At 53.6% G+C, this 22,864-nt stretch overlaps 1 long non-coding RNA gene across 1 annotated transcript; it reads right to left on the reverse strand.

Annotated features, from left to right (window-relative positions):
- Positions 1-960: 960 nt before the first annotated feature.
- On the reverse strand, positions 961-8,987 carry LOC139178363 (uncharacterized). Its single transcript, XR_011562781.1, has 3 exons — positions 7,931-8,987; positions 2,002-2,103; positions 961-1,503 (listed from the first exon to the last, which is right to left on the reverse strand). It is a non-coding gene; the product is annotated as an uncharacterized lncRNA (long non-coding RNA).
- Positions 8,988-22,864: the final 13,877 nt, after the last annotated feature.

Genomic DNA, 22,864 nt, shown 5'->3' on the forward strand with positions numbered 1-22,864 from the left:
ACTCCGGCTGCCGAGCTCCACATGCAGCTCACTAGCAAAGCCGGGTCCACCCACCCCCCCAAACCCCGGATTCAGAGCGTCCATGGGTTGGCAGGCTCTGCCCTCAGAGCCAAGGGGCAGGCAGGTGTGTGGACCTAAGCGGGGTCAGCGCCTGCCCTGCTCTGAAGGGCAGGCTGGGAACCCCGAGCCCAGGGCCCACGCAGCCCCCAGGGGCTGGCCGCAGCACTGGCCACAGCGTCCTGCTCTGCCCTAGAGCTGCTGTAGGGAGAGCGCAGGGTGGCTCTGGACTGGCCAGACGTGCTGCCCATCCCCTCGTCGTCCTGGGGCCCGCAGCTCTGAGCTCCTCCCCCTGACCGTCCCCGGCCTCCGGTCCCCAGGGAAAAGCCACGGCACTGTGGGCCCCTCGCCCGAGGAGTCAGCGCATGGCCACCCTGCCGTGGATGCCACGTGACACGCACCCCGGAGGGTGATAAGCAAACCTCCCTCCTCGGAGCCCAGGCTCCTTCCCCCGCCTTGGTCCTCCCGTGACAGGCCTGGCAGGGCGGTCCAGACTTCAGCGTCTTTCCAAATGATGCTCATTGCGTCCGTTTATGAACGGCCTTAAAAGGAAGGCAGCAGTCCATGGAGGGCAGGGCCCGGGCATTTCACAGGGCACATCCGCTGGGATCAAAGCAGCAAGGCCTCGCCCCCCTCCCCCCGCCGTTTCCCCCTCCTCCTCCTCCCTCTCCCCCTCCTCCTCCTCCCTCTCCCCCTCCTCCTCCTCCCTCTCCCCCTCCTCCTCCTCCCTCTCCCCCTCCTCCCTCTCCCCCTCCTCCACCCCCCTCCTCCCTCCTGTTCCTCCCCCCTCCTCCTTCTCTGACCCCCAGGCTCCAGGCGAGGACGGGGCCTCCCTGTGTGAGGAAGCCTGCTCTGCCTGTCCCTGTCCCACCCCTGGCCTGCCCACCCAGGCCTCTCCCCTCACCTGCTGGGTCACAGCCCACCCTACACAGATGGCCTGCAGTCTCCAGCAGCTTCCCTGCCCAGGTCATTCTCTGACCCCTGTCCACTGAACCCACGGCCCCTCCTTGCCAGACCCGGCCTGCTGTTGCCTGACACCTGAGGACAGGCTCTGAACTCGCCTCTCAGGCTCCAACATGGAAATGGGGTTGAGGTGCACAGCCTGGACCCAGCACACCGGGGCCTGGGGGTGCGAGCGGGAGGCCACGAGCTCAGGAAGGCGCTCTCAGGGTGGGGGCTGGGGGAGGGGAGAGCTGAGCCCTGCCTTTCCTCACGCCCAGCCCCCACTCCCTCCTCCTCCAGGAAGCCTTCTCGGTTTTCCCAGGTCTCCCTTCCCAGATGCATCAAGGGAGCCCAGCCAGACAGACGACAAGGCCCACCCTGGGAGCTCAGGTCAGGTGTGTAGTGGGGACGCGGGTGCATACGGAGGGGGTCTCGGATGACCGTGGGAGGACCCCAGTGCTGACAGCCTTCCTGGAGTGACTCTCCTGGCCTCGGCTTCCTCACCTGTGAACGTGGGGAGTTGTAGGTTGTATCTGCCTTGGGGATTCGCAAAGCCAGAGATGGAGGTGGGAGCTGAGACGCCCGCCCTGCCCACTCTGACACCCGCTGGACCACAAGCAGCGCCTCCCGCCACCACAGGTGCCATGCTTCCCCCGTGCCCGCTGCACAGAGGAGGGGCCAGGCTGGGTGCCCCCCAACACACACAGCGCTCCAGAGATCTCCAGACACCTGCAGGAGAACAGGAATCACCTTTTACAAGCACCTCTGGGGAAATTCCAGAGAGACAGTGGAGTTGCCCAAGGCTTCCGGCCCAGGGGATGGGGAATGAAGCTTCCACAGCTCTGCCCGCCCTGAAATGGCAGACTGCCCTCCTGCTGCGCCCCAGGGCAGCCCTGGGCGGGGAGGAGTATTCTTGGTCAGAGGGGGCGGCCCACTCAGGCGGGGGTCCCAGACTCCTCCCGTCAGTTTTCTCCCCCCAGGAGGGGCCCAGAGGGGGCTCACCTAGGTCGGGGGGCACCGTGGATGCAGCAGCTCCCAGCACGGCTGCAGAGCTGGCCTCACGGTGCAGACAGTCTTGATGGGATCAGCTGTGGACAGGGCTCCCTGCCAAGACACCCTGGTGTCGCCAGAGGCCCCCTTGGGCCATCCTGGGGGAGGGCTCCGCCTAGGTGGGGGTCCCGCACATGCAGGCACAGAGACAGTCCCAGGACCGGCCCTGGCCTGAGGAGGGACAAGCTGGGCAACGGTGGGAGGTGTTTGGGCCACATGGTGTCGGAGCTGCAGCCAGGGACGGTGGGTCCCATGCCGCCTGGGACAAACATCTGTCCGCCCCATGATGCCGGGCTGGGCGGGCTTCGATGCCATGCGGGCTCCAGCCCTTTGGGGCACCGAGGAGGGGAGCAGGTTCTGCTTGGGGTCCCCCAGCAGCCAAGAGGCCAGAGACTGGCCGCGGGACAGAGCCAAGATTCCTTGGAGCCAAAGGGCACTGAAGGCCAGCCCCTCACCCACAGCTAGAGGCAGGCCCGGGGAGGGCTGGGTTTGCCCACGATGCTGAGACTGACACAGCTGCTCAGAAGCCCTGCCCTGGGGGGTAGGGGACTGGAGGGGGCCACAGGAGGGTCTCCCAGAGGCTGGCAGGCCTCCCGCCTGCCTGTCTGTTGGGCAACGTCACCCTGACCCGTCCCATCCCAAAGGGCCCCAGCCCCAGATGGCGCGCCCAGGCCCCGGGCAGCTCTGGGCACCCCTCCCTGCCATGTTTACAGCAGCTGCCTCTGCAGGGCGGCTCTGCACAGGCAGGCCCCACACGGCTCTTCCCACCGGGGCCTGGAGCCTGGCACCTACATCCTGCCTGCCCGGGGTCCCAGGCCCGGCCCAGCCCCGCCTGCCTGCCCACAGTGACGCCGACTCCCAGGAAGGCTGAGCTCAGCATCTGGCTTCCAGCAAAAAGCGCCGCTCTGATGACCCAGATTCGGGGCCTGTGGAAGGACGTCTGGGCCCAAACAAAAGAGAATCTCAGATTAGGACGCCGAGCATCTGCCCATCTGCTTGTGGAGGGAGGGACCCGGGGTCAGATGTCAGAAAACGACTTGCCCGGCCACAGAGCACCCCTGCCCCGATGTGGCCGCCCCTGCGGGTGGGCGGCCCCTGGGTCGTCAGCACAGTCCTGGCCCCACCATGTCCCTTTGCCTCTGACCTCAGTTCTCGCCCACCCCGACTCAGTCTGCCCTGAGCCTCCTAAGGGCGGTGACTGCAGGGGTCCCCTTGGGTGGGGCCTCCCTCTTGGGTGACAGCACTGAGACTTCTTTAGGGTGACATCCCAGCCCCCCGACACGCCTGGTGACTGTGCCACCTCCAGCGGCACCCACCGTGGAGCTGGGACCTCGGCAGGGGAGCAGTGACGTGGAAGCCCCCGGGGTGATGAGCCCCGCGGGCCCTGTGAGGGGACGGGGTGAGGGGCAGGGCAGGCCCATCCCAGGTGGGACTTCTCCAACCCAAACAGGCCTTGCTTCTTATAAAAACGCATCATTTCTCTTGTCCTGCCTGCCCTGTGCCCCCAAGAGGGCCTGGGTGAGTAGGTGGGGGGGTCGGGGGTGCCCAGCCAGGGGCCAGACTCCAGGTCCTGGAAAGCCAGGTGGTCAGGCTGACAGGGTAGGGCTGTGCCCTCGACGGTGCAAGCGCCTTTCACAGAGGATGGACAGACAGACAGCCCTTGTGTCCTTCTGTCCTTTCGAGGAAGCAGCCTATGGCCAGAGGAATAAGCAGGAGGCGCAGTGATCTCATCATGGGGCGCGGGGGGGCGAGGTGGGGGTGCTGGGTGGGCCTGGGCTGCAGAGGGCATGAGCCCCTGGGGTCCTGACGAGCCCCTGGGTCCTGATGAGCCCCTGGGTCCCGGCGGCCTGCACTGTGCCCCCGGACCCCTTGCTCAGCTGGGTTCTGTCCCCCCGGAGCCCCCTCCCAGCCCTGCCACCGCTGGAGGGAAGGAGGGAGGCCCTGAGCCAGCATGCCTGAGATGAGAAGAGGGGTACTTGGGACAGTGGCCGCTCCGGAGGGCGGTGCCGTGGTCCCTGAGGCTCTCGTGGGGTCTTACTGCCCCCAGGTAAGCCCTGAGATGAGGCTTCTCCTTTGGGCCACACCGTGGAGACTGGGGCTCGTGGGGCGGGGCGGAGCTGACCATCCGAGTTCCCTTTCCGCTCTCCACGCATCTGCCCACCTCCCCAGCTGGACACTTCGCTGTCCGAGGCTGCCTGATGTCCTCCCCGACCCACCCCAGGGCCGGGCCCGGGAGGCCCGGATACGCCTGAAAGCAGTGAGGACAGAGCCCAGTGGTCAGGCCGGGACGAGGCACGGCTCCCACCTTCCGCAGCCGCTCCCACAGCCGGGCGTCCGAGTGCCCAGGAAGGGGTCTCCCTGCCCACCTGTGCCAGAGGGGCCCGTGAGACTCTGAGTGGGGTTGAGGGGGTCCTTCCTTCCCGACACATGGACCTTGTCTGAGTGTGAGAGACCCCTGACGACACTGCCTGCCCGGCGGGGGCCGCCTCCGTCAGCCCGGCCCCTCCCTCCACGCACCACATGGTCCCGGGGCCGTGTCCCTCCACACGGGAGGCGGGGGCCCTGCCCAGCTTGCCAGGAGGTGCCAAGTGCCCGTGGCTGCCTGGGATGGACGGAGCGGGTTCAGGGGCCGAGCGACAAGGGCCAGTGGTTCCGGGTGTTGCAGGTTGAAATGAGACGCCTCCTAAAATTCAGACGTTCGAGGTCTAAGCCCAGCACCTCCAAATGTGAGCGTATTTGGGGAAGGGGCTCTTGCAGATGTAGTGTGTTAAGATGGGGGCAGACTGCAGTGAGGGCCTCCACATCCCCTCTGATGGGCCTTCTAAAACGGGAGCTTTGACGCAAGGACTCACTCAGGGACATTGAGGGTGGGGTCCTTCTACAAGCCCAGGAAGGACGAAGCCAAGAGAATGAAGCCACCCCACCCATCTGGACCTCGAACTTCCGGCCTCCGGGACTGTGCTACTGGTTGCACGGCCGGAGCACACTCACGCCCAGACCTGGGAAGTGGGCAGCCGGCCTTCAAGCAGCAAGTGGGAGGTTTGCAGCACTAACCCACCCGCCATCTGAATGCGCCAGCTTCGGGGACAGATGGGGAACGGAGGCGCTGGGCTGGGAACGGATCCGCCCACAAGGCCCGCAAGACCATGGTGGACCTGGGCCCGAATACCAGCCCGTGAGTCCCTGCCCGACCCCCAGCTTTCTTTCCAGCTGCATCGGGAGGGCCCGTCCCACCGTCCCACCGTCCAGCGGAGGGACACTGGGGGCCAGGGCAGAGGGAGAGGCAGCCGGACTTCTAGGGGGTCAGGGGGGACGCCCTAGACCCTGGGCCAGCGAGGCTCTGGGGCAGTGTGCAGACGCCTGGCGGACGGAGCGCCCAGGAGGGCTTCCTGGCAGAGGGCGAGCCACTTGGGCTGGAGGATGGGCAGGGCTGGCAGCATCTCTGAGCAAGTGGGCTGGGGCGGGCAGGCTAAGGTGGGGTGGGGGGAGTGGGCAGAACAGCCATGGGCCCGAGATGCTGGCCAAGGCCCTCCCCGTGCGTGACTGGCCCCACAGCTCCTGCCGCCCTGAGTGCCCGGGGCCCCTCAATCCACGTGTTTAATCACAGAACAGAGAGCGCGTTATGAACAACCTGTTTCACATGAAAAAGCGAGGCCATTTGCAGCCGCCCAGCCGGCCCCCCGGGACCCGGTCAGCCTCTCCCCGCCCCAGGCAGACGGAGCACCCCTGCGCCGGACGGAGGGGGTGTCCTCGAGGCGGAACTCCAACGTCCTGCTGCTCTCGGCCTTCCCTGAGAGCGGAGGCTTTATCGGACGCGAAGTGGATCCTGCGGACGCTCGCTGTCTGGCTGAGGCGGACAGCCGTGAGCCCCCTCCCCGCCTCCTCATCCCCCGCCCACCCGCACGGAAACCCAGGAGCGAGCCCTGTCTGCCAGCCCCATGTGCGGCCGCCCCACAAGGCCCTGGGGAGGCCGGACCCACGGCCCCTCCACGACCCTCCAGGCCAACTTCTCCAGCATCTCCAGGGACCCCCGGGGAGCCCAGCGCCCTGAGAGCTGCCACCCACCCCGGGAGTCCCCCTCCCCTACCCGGCACACGGGCCACGTGAGATGAGGTCAGGCCAGGCTGGGGAACGTCCTGGGAGCGGAGATGAGCACAGACCCCCGGCTTGGGGAGGGAGGCCCCCCGGGACCTCTGCTTCCTCCTCTGTAAGCCAGGCCTCAGAGGCCTGGGGGTCGGAATCAGCGCTGCTGGTGCTGCTCCGGAAGCGGAGGAGGAGGGCAAAGGCTGATGGATGAGGGCCTGCCCTGTCCCGCCCTACGGGGCTCCCTCCCGCCCCTCTAGGGAGGACAGGACAGCCAGGGGCCGGGAGGGGGGGGGGGTCTGGGAAAGGACCGGAAGGAGGGCCCTGCAGCCAGGGCCCGCGGAGCGCCTGGCACAGAGAAGCGACGGGAGCAGCAATGGGAGAAGTGATGATGGGAGCAGCGCTGATGGGCTGGGTGAGGGGTCGTGAGCGGCTCCAGGCGCCCCGTCCGCTGGGTCTGCACACGGCGCTTTGCAGCAGAGGATGTCAGCTGGGGCCCCGGGGCCAGCCTGACGCTGTCACCTGTCTGTCGCCCCCAGCAGGACCCCCGCCCCCACCCAGCACTGCCATTCTGCGGCCTTCAGAGCAGGGAAGCTGGGGGTGCCTCTCAGATGACGGGGGACCCTCCCACCCCAGCGTCAGCGCCCACTCTCAGGAGGGTCTGTGAGATGCCTGCTGGGACCCCCTGCTGAAAGCCGGGGGGTGCTGAGGCCTGGCCCCAGCGCCCCCCACCCCGCAGCATGTTAGAGGGGAGCCCAGGTGGGAACCTGCGTGTCCTGACCCCACTCTGGGACAGTCTCCAACCTATCCCCAAAGGGTCCTCAGGGGCAGAGCTCAGCCCCAGCCCCCACTCAGGACCTCCTGCCCTCGGATCCCTGGGAATCGCTTCCCCCAAGCAGGCCTGGCCCCTGTCCTCAGGGGTCTGGCCCCTTCCGGCTGCAGCAGCCAGGCTTGGGGTGTGGTTCGAGCTGAGAGCCCTTGAGCTCAGCTCACCCTTGCCTGATGGCCCCCAGCCTCTGCGGTCCTCTCGGGCTGAAACCCTTGCTCCCCAGCCCTGCGCCCCGTCTCCCCCACCCTGACTCCCCACCCCATTTGCTCTGTCCTTCCTGATTGGCTCAGAGCCCTCCAACCTCTCAGGTCTCAGGGCCTCCGCAAAGGCTGTCCCTCCCGCTCCAAGCCACCGCTCCACCTTCAAGCCCCTGCGTGAAGAGGCCTGGCTGCCCCAGGTGACAACCCTCTGGCTCGCCAGCCTGGCTCCCCTCTGCTGCGGCAACCCCCCTGGGTGTGGGGGGCACTTTGTTCTGACCCCAGCACTCCTGTGAGCTCTGGGAGGCTTGGTTCAGAGTGAGCTCACTGTTGCTAAAGGGATGTGTGAGAATGCCCACCCCAAGCATGGGGCGGGGGGGCTCCAGACGCCTTACTTCTAGGGTCTGGGGTACAAGGTTGGTCCCAGAGTTTCAGTGGGGCTGGGGGGTCCCAGCAGGTCAAGTGGCTGCAGGGGCAGGAGCCAGCTTGGCCCCGGTCTCCGTGGCGCCTGGGGAAGAACCAAGGGGTGGTGGTGGGTCAGGCACGTCCCAGAGAGGCTGGTAAAGGGCAGGCCAGCGATGGGCCAGCTCACCTGGACTTCTGGTCTTTGGTCTGGGTCTCTGCAGCCCATGAGCCCTGACCTCGGGTGTCCACACAGGACGAACCACGGGATCACTCGGACCACGCGCTGTTTTGGAGTTGAGAAAGCATTCCCTCCCTCCCTCCCTCATTCCTGCCACAGGTACTGCAGGTAGGCATGTGCCCCTCTCACCTGTAGAGCGCCAGCCAGGCTGGTCGATGGACAGAGAGGTGAGCAGGGACAGAGAAAGAATCACTCCAGCGCTAGAGGAGCCTGGTTCCTTCAGGGGGCTGGCGGCCTGCAGACCCCCTCTTCCCGCTGCAGAGAGCCAGGCCTGCGGCCCGGCCTCCCCCAACGGAGCCAGGAAATGTCTTCATAAAATATTGATTGGTTTGCACAAGCCTTGGGTTGACAGGAAGGGATGGGGCTGCTTTTGCATGTAAATGAGATTTGTTCAGGGTTTCCTTAACCCTTTCCTGCTTGGCACCTCAGACACCTCCTGGGGTTCTTCAGGGAGTGGGCAGGGGGCCTGGGTGGGCTCCGGACCGCCCAGGGGACCTGGGAGCCGGCGTGGCCAGCATCTCTTCTCGGGTACAGCCGTGAGGTCTTCCCGGGCTGTGCTCTGCCGCCCTGTTCACTGGGCCATCTGGTCTCTCTTCTGCTGGACCCAGAGATGAAGCCATGTCAGTCCCCTGCGGTCGTACAGGGCGAGGCTCCATCTCAGGGCGGACACAGACCCCAGCAGCTCTTCCGGGCCTGGCCTTGGCTCCACGTCACCTGGAAAGGAGCTTGGCTCAGGCTGGTGAGAGCTTCCGTCTTGACTCTTAAATGTCATAATCCCGCCTTGCTGATCACGCTGGATCAAAGGAGGCAGCGTTGGATCTCATCCCAGCAGCCAGGGCTCTGGGCACTGGGGAGGGGGCACGGAACGCAGAGGGTGGTGAGACGATGGGGAAACTGTCTTGCCCTTTAAGGCTCTGCTCAGGGTGAAGCAGCCTCGTGTGGCTAGCAGGATGCCCAGCAGGGACAGGGAACAGCCTCTCTCCTTACAGTGTTCGGACGGAGGGAGGAGGGAGTGAGCGAGCGGACCAGCATCCTGCAGGGCCTCAGATGGCCTGTGGGGTCTGACCTTGCTCCCTCAGAAGCCCTCGACCGCCACGAAGCCTGCGTCCACCGGCAGCCCTGGCTCATCCGGGCTGTCCTCAGCTGCTGGCTCGGCGGCCCTGCGGGCTCCGCCTCCTGTCCAGCCCCTGGGTCCCCTCCCTGCTCCTGGCCCTGCCTCTGCCCTGCTGCTCCTGCGGGTCTAAACCTCTCGCGAGTCACACACCTTTCTCAGGGACCCTCCCCCTCCCCACCACTCCCCAACCCCAGGTCCTCAGGAGGGTTCTGTCCCTCTGACCCCTCTGATACCCATTCCAATGTCAGGAGGGTTCCAGGCTGCTTCCAGGGATGGGGTCCCCCTCCCTGCTCAGTGGCCTAGAGACCAACAGTAACCCAGGAAGTAGGCAGTGCCCTGGCTTTAAAAGTCCAGACCCAGCCTGGCCTGCCGCCCCTGTGTGGCCACGGGGACCCCAAGTAGCCACAGCTGAGGAGTCCTCCAAGCTGTCTGTCCACCCACTCATCTGTCCACCTACACCCAACTGTCCGTCTTTCACCCACCCAGCCATCCAGCCAGCCAGCCAGCCATCCATCTAGCCATCCATCCATCCACCCACACAGCCATCCACCCACCCATCCACCCAGCCATCCACCCACCCAGCCATCCATCCACCCAGCCATCCATCCATCTAGCCATTCATCCATCCAGCCAGCCAGCCAGCCATCCATCCATCCACCCACCCAGCCATCCACCCACCCATCCACCTAGCCCTCACTCCTGTCTACTCAACAAACCCCAAAAGGAGTGCTTTGTGCCTCAATTCCCTCAGGTAACTTGGACTTAACTGACTTTGGAATCCTTTGGAGGACCTTTTTCACTTTTCTGGCCTTGATGCTGTAACTGGCTGGAATTTCCCATCATGCCGCAGGACCCGGGTTTACTCTACACATGAGCAAGGACGGGGCCCTGTTAGGACACAGTCACAGTCCAGGACAAGAGTGATGTCAGACCGCGCCCGCCCCGCCCATCATTAATCTCTCTGGCGGGTTAGTGTCCTTCCATCTGGAGTAAGGGCAAAGCTCTGGAGGCACTTTTGAATCTCTGGGGGGCTTTGCCACTCCTCTGTGTGTGACTTTGGCCAAGTTTTTGGCTCTGGGTTTCCAGATGGAAAACCAAAGAGTTGGACCCAACAGTGTCTCCCAGCCCTACAGGCCCAACGCCAAGACGCCGTGCTGGCTGGCTGGCCTGAGACTGCGGGGGACAGGGGAGGGACACCGGCACCGCAGGAAGCAGTCAGGCGAGCAAGCAAGAGATGCCGGGCAGCACAGGACAGCCTCGGGAGCGGCACGGGCAGGCCCCTGGTGATGAAGGGGGTCACTTCCTTTGTGTTCCCTGAAACCCACCTCTGTCCACCTGGCCCCCACTCTTTCACTCCCTCCATTCTACAGGTGCTGTGCTCCTGGAATAAAGGAGGTCAGCCCTACCCTAAGGGGTCAACCCCCAAATATGGAAGCTTCTTCCTAGGTAATTAATCGTTTTTTTAGTTCTCCAAGGAAGTGGTAAACAAGTAGCCCAGGAGTCTATTTCCTGATTTATTAATTTTGAACTGAAAAATATTATTTCCTCCTGTGTAGGATGAAAAACTAGAATGCCCTATGGCACTCCCCAGCAGGTCCCACGTCGGCTCAGGTCCCGGGATCTGCCACCTATACGCCCACATTTACATTGCTGAGGGTTTCGGTGTCCACTTCAGTATGAAATTATAAAGAAATCTTATGTACTTTGTCCTTTGCTGATTTTTAAAACTGAAAACCAATATATAGCATTTCAATACAAAGTAAATGTCACGCACATTTCTGTTCCAGCTATAATGCAGTTAACAAGGACTGAACTTACCCTCCCATTTTAAACAACTTAAGAAAAGATGAAATATCAAACAATAGTTTTGAGGCATTTGAAACACAGGCAGAGGAAGAGTATGGTTTCTGAGAGCTAGGAAGCAAAAGGAGAGGCTCCCAGCTCACTGCCGGGAGGCGCACCCAGGCCTCGCCCAGAGCCCGGGGCTCTCAGAGCTGAGGATTCAGGGGGGACGAGGTGACTGGAATTTGCTGAGCAGAGGATCTGAGGGGAGAGGAATGCTTGGTTAGGAGAGATGCGTGAGGGGACGGCGGGCTCCGGGCTCTGCACAGACTCCCCCAGAGCCTTCACAATGCAGTGATCAGGCTTGCGTGTGACGGGAGTACAGGAAATTAGTGAAGGCAAAGACGACTTGCACAAGGAGTGCTTCAGCCGTCCCGACTATGGGTGTTCACAGACCGCTTCACCCAACACTAGCAGAATGCACGACTTTCAGAGCGCACACAGAACATTTACCCAGGTTAACCGCAGTTCACATCGTAAAACAAGTGACAGTGCATGGGAAGGAATTCAGACGATGCGGGTCGTGTTAGGGGCCAAATAGAAGTAAATTAAAAATCAACAACCTAAAGATATCTGGAAAAGTCTCAAATATTTGACTGAACAGCACAAACTTCTAAATAACCAATGATTCAAAGAAGATGTCAAAATGGAAATTGGAAAGATTTTCGAACTGAGTGAAAATAAAAACCTGGCGTATCAACACCAGGGGAATGTAGCTAATGCAGAGGAAATTTCAGCACTAAGCCCCCACATTGTCACAAAAAGGAAGGATGGCAAGCCAATGACCAAAGCTTCCAACTTAAGAACTGGAAAAAAAAACAAAGTAACCCTAAGTAAGCACAAGAATGAAAATAAAGAGTAAAAATCAGTAAAAGAAAAGGGGGGAAATATAAAGAAAACCAATATAAGTAAAACTGATTGTTTTAAAAGATCAAAACTGATAAACCTCAATCCCAACTGAACAAGACAGGACTGGAAAAGGTCAGTTTTCATTCCAATCCCAAAGAAAGGCAATGCCAAAGAATGCTCAAACTACTGCACAATTGCACTCATCTCACGCTAGGACACGCTAGGACATAACTGAAGTGACTTAACAGCAGCAGCAGCAGCACACTAGTAAAGTAATGCTTAAAATACTCCAAGCCAGGCTTCAGCAATACGTGAACCATGAACTTTCAGATATTCAAGCTACTTTTAGAAAACACAGAGGAACAAGGGATCAAATTGCCAACATCCGCTGGATCATCGAAAAAGCAAGAGAGTTCCAGAAAAACATCTACTTCTGCTTTACTGACTATGCCAAAGCCATTGACTGTGTGGATCACAACAAACTGTGGAAAATTCTGAAAGAGATGGGAAAACCAGCCTCCTGAGAAAACTGTATGCAGGTCAGGAAGCAACAGTTAGAACTGGACATGGAACAACAGACTGGTTCCAAATCCGGTTCCAAATCTGGAAAGGAGTCCGTCAAGGCTATATATTGTCACCCTGCTTATTTAACTTATAGGCAGATTACATCATGCAAAATGCCAGGCTGATTGTAGCACAAGCTGGAATCAAGATTGCCGGGAGAAATATCAATAACCTCAGATATGCAAATGACACCACCCTTATGGCAGAAAGTGAAGAGGAACTCAAGAGCCTCTTGATGAAAGTGAAAGAGGAGAGTGAAAAAGTTGGCTTAAAGCTCAACATTCGGAAAACTAAGATCATGGCATCCAGTCCCATCACTTCATGGCAAATAGATGGGGAAACAGTGGAAACAGTGGCCGACTTTATTTTTCTGGGCTCCAAAGTCACTGCAGATGGTGATTGCAGCCATGAAATTAAAAGATGCTTACTCCTTGGAAGAAAGTTATGACAAACCTAGATAGCATATTCAAAAGCAGAGATGTTACTTTGCCAACAAAGGTTCGTCTAGTCAAGGCTATGATTTTTCCTGTGGTCATGTATGGATGTGAGAGTTGGACTGTGAAGAAGGCTGAGCACCGAAGAATTGATGCTTTTGAACTGTGGTGTTGGAGAAGACTCTTGAGAGTCCCTTGGACTGCAAGGAGATCCAACGAGTCCATCCTAAAGGAGATCAGTCCTGGGTGTTCATTGGAAGGACTGATGTTGAAGCTGAAACTTCAATACTTTGGCTACCTGATGCGAGGAGCTGACTCCTTTGAAAAGACCCTGATGCTGGGAAAGATTGAGGGCAGGAGGAGAAGGGGATGACAGAGGATGAAATGTCTGGATGGCATCACCGACTCGATGGACATGGGTTTGGGTGGACTCCGGGAGTTGGTGATGGACAGGGAGGCCTGGCGTGCTGCGGTTCATGGGGTTACAAAGAGTTGGACATGACTGAGCAACTGAACTGAACTGAAAGATGATCAATATCAGGAATGAGAGTGAACATCACCTAATATTCCAGTTATTATGAGGAAAAAATTGAACATTATGAAAAACTCTTCCCCAATAAATTTGACAATTTCTTTAAAGATATAAACTATCAAAATTAACTTAAGGAAAGATAGTGTGAACAGTTCTGTATCTGATAAATTGAGTTTGTAACTAAAGTCCTTAGAACAAGGAGTGCTACAGGTCCAAACAGTTTCAAGGGTGAAGTCTACCCGTATACAAAGAAGAAATAACACCAATTTTACTAACTCTTCCAGATAATAGAAGAGGTGGGGTCATCCCCATTATCATTCGATGAAGCCAGTCTTACTGTGATATTTAATCATAGGCATCGTAAAAAAAGATACCAACAAACAACATTTCTCACAAACAAGGATGCAGAAATTCCTACCAGAGTTTTGGTAGGAATATATACATACATTTATGATGTTATCAGAGAAGACAATAGCACCCCACTCCAGTATACTCTTGCCTGGAAAATCCCACGGACGGAGGAGCCTGGTAGGCTGCAGTCCATGGGGTCGCTAAGAGTTGGACACGACTGAACAACTTCACTTTCACTGTTCACTCTCATGCATTGGAGAAGGAAATGGCAACCCACTCCAGTGTTCTCGCCTGGAGAATCCCAGGGACGGGGGAGCCTGGTGGGCTGCCGTCTATGGGGTCACAGAGTCGGACACGACTGAAGTGACTTAGCAGCATGATGCTATATCGTGACAATTGAGGTTTATCCCAGCAAGGCAAAGTTGACTTCATGTCAAAAATCCATCAATAAATTTCACCATGTTAATGTACTAAAAAGGAAAAACATGTATGCTCACCTCGATGGACATGAATTTGAGCAAACTCCAGGACATAATGAAGGACAGGGAAGCCTGATGTGCTACAGTCCACGAGGTTGCCAAGAGTTAGTGATTGAATAACAATGATCATCTCAATAGAAGAAGCACTTAATGAAATGTAATATTAATTCATGGTAAAACTCAAAAAATAGGAATAAAATGAAATTTCTGCATCTGATAAAGGCCACCTACCCAAAACTTATATCTTCCTAAGATTGAGAACAAGATAAAGATACCTGTTCTCATCTTTGATTTTCTTATTGCTTTTTTTTTTTTAATTTTATTTTTAAACTTTACAATATAGTATTGGTTCTGCCATATATCGAAATGAATCCGCCACAGGCATACACGTGTTCCCCACCCTGAACCCTCCTCCCTCCTCCCTCCCCATCCCCTCCCTCTGGGTCGTCCCAGTGCACCAGCCTCAAGCATCCAGTATCGTGCATCGAACCTGGACTGGCAACTCGTTTCATATATGATATTATACATGTTTCAATGCCATTCTCCCAAATCATCCCACCCTCTCCGTCTCCCTCAGAGTCCAAAAGACTGTTCTATACATCAGTGTCTCTTTTGCTGTCTCATATACAGGGTTATCGTTACCATCTTTCTAAATTCCATATATATGCGTTAGTATACTGTATTGGTGTTTTTCTTTCTGGCTTACTTCACTCTGTATAATAGGCTCCAGTTTCATCCACCTCATTAGAACTGATTCAAATGTATTCTTTTTAATGGCTGAGTAATACTCCATTGTGTATATGTACCACAGCTTTCTTATCCATTCATCTGCTGATGGACATCTAGGTTGCTTCCATGTCCTGGCTATTATAAACAGTGCTGCGATGAACATTGGGGTACACGTGTCTCTTTCAATTCTGGTTTCCTCAGTGTGTATGCCCAGCAGTGGGATTGCTGGATCATAAGGCAGTTCTATTTCCAGTTTTTTAAGGAATCTCCACCCTGTTCTCCATAGTGGCTGTACTAGTTTGCATTCCCACCAACAGTGTAAGAGGGTTCCCTTTTCTCCACACCCTCTCCAGCATTTATTACTTGTAGCCTTTTGGTAACCCTAACCCTAACCCTGAAGTTCCTTTCCTTTTTTTAATAAAAAGTCGTTAATTAATTTATTTGCTGCATCAGGTCTTGGCTGAGGCACGTGGGGCCGTCCTCGAGGCACGCAGGGTCTTCCGCTGCAGTGTGTGGGCTCAGTAGTTGTGGTGGTGGGCTTAGCTGCCCTGCAGCGTGTGGGATCTTGGTTCCTCACCCAGGGCTTGAATCCATAGTCCTTGCTTTGGAAGGCAGACTCTTAACCGCTGGACCGCCAGGGAAGTCCCTGGAGTTCGTATCTAGTACAATAAGGCAAGAAAAAAAGACATGCAGATTAGAAAGAAATAAACTTTCTATAGAAACTATTCTGTGGGGTCCACAAAATAAAAGCTACTAGACTAATAAAGAGCTAGCAAAGTGGCAGGGTTCAAGGTCAACATACAGACCCAGCTGAATGTCTACATTGGCTTCCCTAGGGGCTCAGATGGTAAAGACTCTGCCTGCAATGCAGGACACCCGGGTTCAGTCCCTGGGTCCGAAAGACCCCCTGGAGAAGGACATGGCAACCCACGCCAGTATTCTTGCCCGGAGAATTCTGTGCACAGAGGAGCCTGCGGGGCCACAGTCCATGGGGTCACAGCAAGTCAGACACCACTGAGGGACTAACACTTTACAGTTACTTGCTGTGAGTGTATTTACACACTCACAGAAAATAATCAGAACTTGGCATTTTAAAAACTATAACCTGTAAAACACCACTAACAAATATGGAATACTTGGGCATAAATTTGACAAAAGATATGTGAGACTTCTACATCGAAAACCACAAACGTTGAAATTAAACAAGGTCAGACTAAATGGAGATGTATACCGTGTTCATGGATAAGAAAACTCAAAGTTATTAAATGTGAGTTCTCTTCATGTTGATCTATAGGTCAATGGAATCTCAATCAAAATTCCAGTAGGTTTTTCCTGTAGAAATTGACAAATGGAAACTAAAATTCACATGGAAATGAAAAGGGCCTAGAATAGTTGAAACAACTTGGGAAAAAAAATAAGGTTGGAGGACTTTATCTGATTTTAAAACTAATTTTAAAGTTACATTAATCGAACAGTGTGGTGCTGGTGTAAAGACAGAACACAAGGCCCTCCAAACAGCCAGATACACACAGTCAGTTGACTTTTGGCAAAACTGCAAAAACAATCCAATGCAGAAATAATGGTCTTTTCAATGTAACACTGGATTAAAAAAAAAAGACAAAACTTTGATCCCAAACTTACAACATATACAAAAAAATTTTTTAAATTAATCATAGACCTTAAATTAGAAAACTTCTAGAAGAAAATAGGAGATCTTTGTAACTTGGATTAGACAGAGGATTTTTTAGACATGACATCAGAGCACAATCCACAAAAGAACAAATTGATAGAAGGCACTGCATCAAAACCAGAACTTCCGTTCTGTGAAGTACATCCCTGAGAGAACGGAAGGGCAGCGGCAGACTGGGAGACCAGACTTTCAACCTGCGCATCTGTACAGGAAGTCTGTCCAGAATATACAAAAGCTCTCAAATCTCTACAAAAGGAAAACCAAGTACCCAGTGAAAAGTGTGACAAAAACCGGGACAGATGCTTCAGGAGAACTATGGGTGGCAAAGAAGATCATGAAAATGACACCATTAGTCATCAAAGAGACGCAAACGAAAGCCAGAAGGTACCACGATGTGCCTACAAGAACAACTGAAATGAAGAAGACCTACCTGCTAAGTGTCGGTGGGTGGCTGGAACCCGCCATGCACTCCAGTTGGGAAAGCGAAGTGTGCAGTCACAAGGAAAACAGTTTAACGGTTCACTGAAGAAACAAATACCCTACTGTATGAGTCAGCCGCTTCACTCCCAGAGAAACAAAGCTCATGTTTACATAAAGACTTGTGCACCAGTGTTCATGGACAGTTTGTTTGTAAGAGCTTCAAATGGGAGACAACCCAAATGTTCTCCAAGTGTAAGTGCACACAGGAACTGTGTACACGCATGCACACAGGAACTGTGTGCACGCATGCACACAGGAACTGTTCAGCCATGAAAAGAAGTGAAACTGTTGATGCTGGCAGCAGCGTGAGTGAGCCGTAAAACAATTTTGCTAAGAGGGAAAATGAGAATGCATTCTATGCTCTCCTTTATATAAAAAATCACAGAAAATGCAAACTAAACTGACCAATCCCTAAGAAAGGCAATGCCAAAGAATGTTCAAACTACCACACAATTGCACTCATCTCGCATACTAGCAAAGTAATGTTCAAAATTCCCCAAGCAAGGTTTCAACAGTACATAAACAGTGAACTTCTAGATGTTCAAGCTGGATTTAGAAAAGGCAGAGGAACCAGAGTTCAAATTGTCAACATCTGTTAGATCATCAAAAAAGCAAGAGAGTTCCAGAAAAACATCTACTTCTGATTTACTGACTACGCCAAAGCCATTGACTGTTTGGATCACGACAAACTGTGGAAAATTCTGAAAGAGATGGGAAAACCAGCCTCCTGAGAAAACTGTATGCAGGTCAGGAAGCAACAGTTAGAACTGGACATGGAACAACAGACTGGTTCCAAATATGGAAAGGAGTCCGTCAAGGCTGTATATTGTCACCTTGCTTATTTAACTTATATGCAGAGTACATCATGAGAAACGCTGGGCTGGAAGAAGCACAAGCTGGGATCAAGATTGCTGGGAGAAATATCAATGACCTCAGATATGCAGATGACACCACCCTTATGGCAGAAAGTGAAGAACTAAAGAGCTTCTTGAGGAAAGTGAAAGAGGAGAATGAAAAAGTTGGCTTAAAACTCAACATTCGGAAAACTAAGATCATAGCATCTGGTTCCATCACTTCATGGCAAATAGATGGGGAAACAATGGAAACAGTGATAGTCTTTATTTTCTTGGGCTTCAAAATCAGTGCAGATGGTGACTGCAGCTAAGAAATTGAAAGACACTTGCTTCTTGGAAGAAAAGCTATGACCAATGTAAACAGTATACTAAAAAGCAGAGACATGACTTTGCAGACAAAGGTTTGTCTAAGTCAAAGCTATGGTTTTTCCTGTAGTCATGTATAGATGTGAGAGTTGGACTATAAAGAAAGCTGAGCACTGAAGAATTGATGCTTTTGAACTGCGGTGTTGGAGAAGACTCTTGAGAGTCCCTTGGACTGCAAGGAGATCCAATCAGTCCATCCTAAAGGAAATCAGTCCTGAATTTTCATTGGAAGGACTGATTGCTGAAGCTGAAGCTCCGATAATCTGGCCACCTGATGTGAAGAACTGACTGATTGGAAAAGACCCTGATGCTGGTAAAGATTGAAGGCAGAAGGAGAAGGGGATGACAGAGGATGAGATGGTTGGATGGCATCACCGACTCAATGGACATGAGTTTGAGTAAGCTCCGTGAGCTGGTGATGGAGAGGGAAGCCTGGCGTGCTGCAGCCCATGGGGTCACAAACAGTTGGACACGATTGAGCGATTGAACTGAACTGAACAAATGGAGTATAACCTTTACAAATATGAATTATTATGTAGTACACATAAAATGTGGGCTTCCTATGTGGCTCAGTCAGTATAGAATCTGCCTGCAATGCAGAAGATGCAGGTTCGATCCCTGGGTCAGGAAGATCCCCCAGAGAAGGAAATGGCAACCCACTCCAGTATTCTTGCCAGGGAAATCCCATGGACAGAGGAGCCTGGTAGCCTATAGTTCATGGGGTTGCAATGGATTAAACATGACTTAGTGACTAAACCACCAGCAGCACACCTAAAATATATTAACATATAATATTACAAACCAACTATAACTCAATTTTTTTAAAGGAAAGAAAAAATACTGTTGAACCAAATATTAGAGAAGACACACTAATTCATGATTTGAGGGGGACAAAAACCTTCTAGTAATCTAAGAACTGGAGAGAACTTCCTTTAGTGTTAGAAATGATCAGATCCCATAGCACGTGTTATCCTGATGGTGGAATTCAGCACCACTGACCTTTCAGACAGAGAAGGCAAAGGCACCCCACTCCAGTACTCTTGCCTGGAAAATCCCATGGACGGAGGAGCCTGGTAGGCTGCAGTCCATGGGGTCGCTGAGGGTCGGACACGACTGAGCGACTTCGCTTTCAATTTTCACTTTCATGCATTGGAGAAGGAAATGGCAACCCACTCCAGTGTTCTTGCCTGGAGAATCCCAGGGACAGGGGAGCCTGGTGGGCTGCCGTCTATGGGGTCGCACAGAGTCAGACATGACTGATACAACTTAGCAGCAGCAGCAGCAACAGCCCTTTCAGAGCAGTTCCACTTTTCTGCCTCACAATGGTAGAGCGCTTAGAAGCACATTGTCCAAGAAAAAGCAATATCGAGTCTAGAAAGGGGGAAAAGCCAGAAACTGTCATTATTTGCAGGTTGTTTTTAAAGAAAAAATTCAAGGTGATCTGTAGACAACTATGGAAGTTAATAGGGAATTCAATGAATTGCAGAATATAAATTCAATTACATAAGAATTACTTGCAAAGATTCAGCCAGTCAGTTCAATTGCTCAGTCATGTCTGACTCTTTGCATCCCCATGGACTGCAGCACACCAGGCTTCCCTCTCTATCACCAAATCATGGAGCTGACTCAAACTCATGTCCATTGAGTCAGTGATGCCATCCAACCATCTCATCCTCTGTCATCCCCTTCTCCTCCCACCTTCAATCTTTCCCAGCATCAGGGTATTTTCCAATGACTCAGCTCTTTGCATCAGGTGGCCAGAGTACTGGAGCTTTAGCATCAGTCCTTCCAATGAATATCCAGGGTTGATTTCCTTAAGGATTGACTGGTTTGATCTCCTTGCTGTCCAAGGGACTCTCAAGAATCTTCAATGGCAGCACAGTTCCAGAGTGTCAGTTCTCAGCTTTCTTTATGGTCCAACTTTCACATCCATACATGACTACTGGAAAAACTACAGCTTTGACTAGATGGACCTTTGTCGGTAAAGTAATGTCTCTGCTTTTTAATATGCTGTCTAGGTTGGTCATAACTTTTCTTCCAAGGAGCAAGCGTCTTTTAATTTCATGGCTGCATTCACCATCTGCAGTGATTTTGGAGCCCAAGAAAATAAAGTCTGTCAGTGTTTCCATTGTTTCCCCATCCATTTGCCATGAAGTGATGGGACTGGATGCCACGGTCTTTGTTTTTTGTAGGTAAAGTAATATCATAAGACGCCATTAATAGTCCCCAAACAAAAGATTTCTAGGAGTATATGTGCAAAATAACGTGTGCAAGCTTTCTTGTAGGAACTTTGCTGATTGGACTTTACTGAAGTCATGAAAGACCTAAAAACGAGAGATGAACCGTATTCGTAAACAAGAAGATTCAAAGATGATGAAAATTCCCTGGATTTCCAATATATATCCAATAAGAGTTTCTCAAGTTGACTTACACAATCAACATATAAGAGCAAAGAGTAAAAATAGCCAAGACACACCTGAAGACACAGGTCAGAGGCTTTCCTCAGAGTAGACTCAGGTTGTAAAGCTACGTGCTTCAGGGATGGACACACCTGAAGACACAGGTCAGAGGCCTTCCTCAGACTAGACTCAGGTGGTAAAGCTACGTGCTTCAGGGATGGACGAGTGAAACAATGAAACTGGAGAAGCAGTTGGGACCAGGCCCACGGCGTGCGTGAACCTGGCCTGGGATAGCAGAGACTTCTTCCTCCACCGGGGAAGAGTGGGCCACAGCCACGCTCCCAGCACGACAGAAAAAAGGGGCTTCACGTCGGGTGGGTCGGAACCTGTGTGTAAAAACGCAAAACCGCCGTGGAAGTGCAGCTCTCTCACCAGTCTCACAAGGCATGAGGGGACGTTCGGTGAATCGGGCACATTAAAATTTAAAATTCTGTTCAGCAAAAGATACCATCAATAAGGCAAGAAATACAGGCCTCAGTCTGGGAGGATATATTTGCAACCAACACAACCAATAAAGTATCACTAGCCAGATACATAAATAATTCCTGAAAATCAATAAGAAAAAGGCAAACGACCCAATAGAAAAAGGAGCAGATGATAGGAAACTATAAATATCAGAGAAAACAAAGTGCAATAAATATGTGAAAAGACGCCCAACTTCACTGCTAACACTGAGAAACACAAATTAAAACAACGAGATGCCATTTTTCAACATTAGAGTGTAAAAAATTAGTAAGTCTGACACCACTGAGTGTTGCCACGAATTCGTGGAAACGGGAGCTCCAGCCATCGCTGGCGGGAGTGTAAATTGGTGTAGAAGCTTCGGACAGCAATTTGTCAATACTTGATAATGATGATGGTGGTTAGCACTTAGAGCGTGCCAGGCACAGTTAAAGTATCCCACGTAGGGCTTCACGGAAAGCCGAAGAGGCACACCCCACAAGTCTGAAATGCTAGCCCCAGCGGAGAGCCTCCGCTCGCAGGCCCCTGCAGATGCCCCTGGTGGGATGGCTGTCTGTGCGCGTGGAAAACCAGAAAGGCTCAGAGACTTCCTTAGTGGGGAGGGACCCGTCTGTCCAGTCTTATTCCCACCTACCGCAGTCAGAAGCAGCACAGGGCCTCCCGCACTAGGGTTACATCCATCGACATGAATGTGTTTCAGAAACTTGATGCGAGTGGAACAGGCAAGTTGCAAGAATTTCTCACTCTTTTCCTGTTGATGTAAACTTTAAAACACAGCAACGACTGTTGCGAGTGTGTGCATGCGATTAAAAAGTGTAACTGTGTAAGTGGGAATGATATGCCCCAACAGCCCAGTGCTCCTCCCTTGCATGCCTCCTGGAGCTGTCTGTCTGTCTGTCTGTCTGCAGGAGCTGAAGCCTCTGGAACACGCTCAGGAACCCAGGACTGGCTCCAGGGTTTGGAAACTGCAGGAAGTTCCTTCTGTCGCCTCCAGGACATTTAACATTTGAAATCTACGAATGTGACTCGTTGGAATTAAGGAAAGCAGAAGGAACACAGACAGAGTGTTTGTTAAGATCCCGCCTCCATTCAGGATGGGAATCCTTCTCGTGGTGGAAACAGGGGAGATCTCATGCTCGGTGAAGCAGCAAAGACTCCGGGTAAAATCTGGGGCAAGCTGAGGCTGTCAGCCTCGCACTTCTGCTCCACGGGCAGGCCCAACCGGAACAGCGTGCTTTCTGAGAGCCATGAGGTCCAGAAAGGAAGAGGCACAATCTGTGACTTGCTAACAGTGTCATCCGGGGAAGAAAAACAGCAACAGCAAATAATAATAATGAGAGTTTAGTAAGACAGAGGCAAGACCAACATCCGAAAAGCCATAGCTTCACTGCGTACAGCAGGAATAACCGCTTAAAAGAAGCATTCGTCCTCATTTGCCAACAGCCAGAAACACTGGAAAACATCTTGGGGGAAAAGAGCTAAGAGAAATGCAGACTAACCTATTCGAGGAAAAGATGAACTTGACCACACACACGACAGAAAATCTGAGCAAGTGGGGGAGAGCTCTTCTCACGGGAGAATCCTGACCCATGCTCGCACAGCGGGACCTCTGCTGCGCTTTGGTTCAGTTCAGTCGCTCAGTCGTGTCTGACTCCCGCGACCCCATGGACTGCAGCACGCCAGGCTCCCCTGTCACCACCAGCTCTCGGATGGAGTTTGTCCAAACTCATGTCCACCGAGTGGGTGATGCCTACCGTGCTGCACCTGCAGAAAAGAAAACACCCAGGCGGAGCAAAGCCAAACCCGAAAAAGCGCAGTGAGCACTGGACTCGCAGACGAGGCACAGAGTGTCCAGGAC

Source organism: Bos indicus, chromosome 21 (genome assembly GCF_029378745.1).
Source record: "Bos indicus isolate NIAB-ARS_2022 breed Sahiwal x Tharparkar chromosome 21, NIAB-ARS_B.indTharparkar_mat_pri_1.0, whole genome shotgun sequence".
Taxonomy (NCBI): domain Eukaryota; kingdom Metazoa; phylum Chordata; class Mammalia; order Artiodactyla; family Bovidae; genus Bos; species Bos indicus.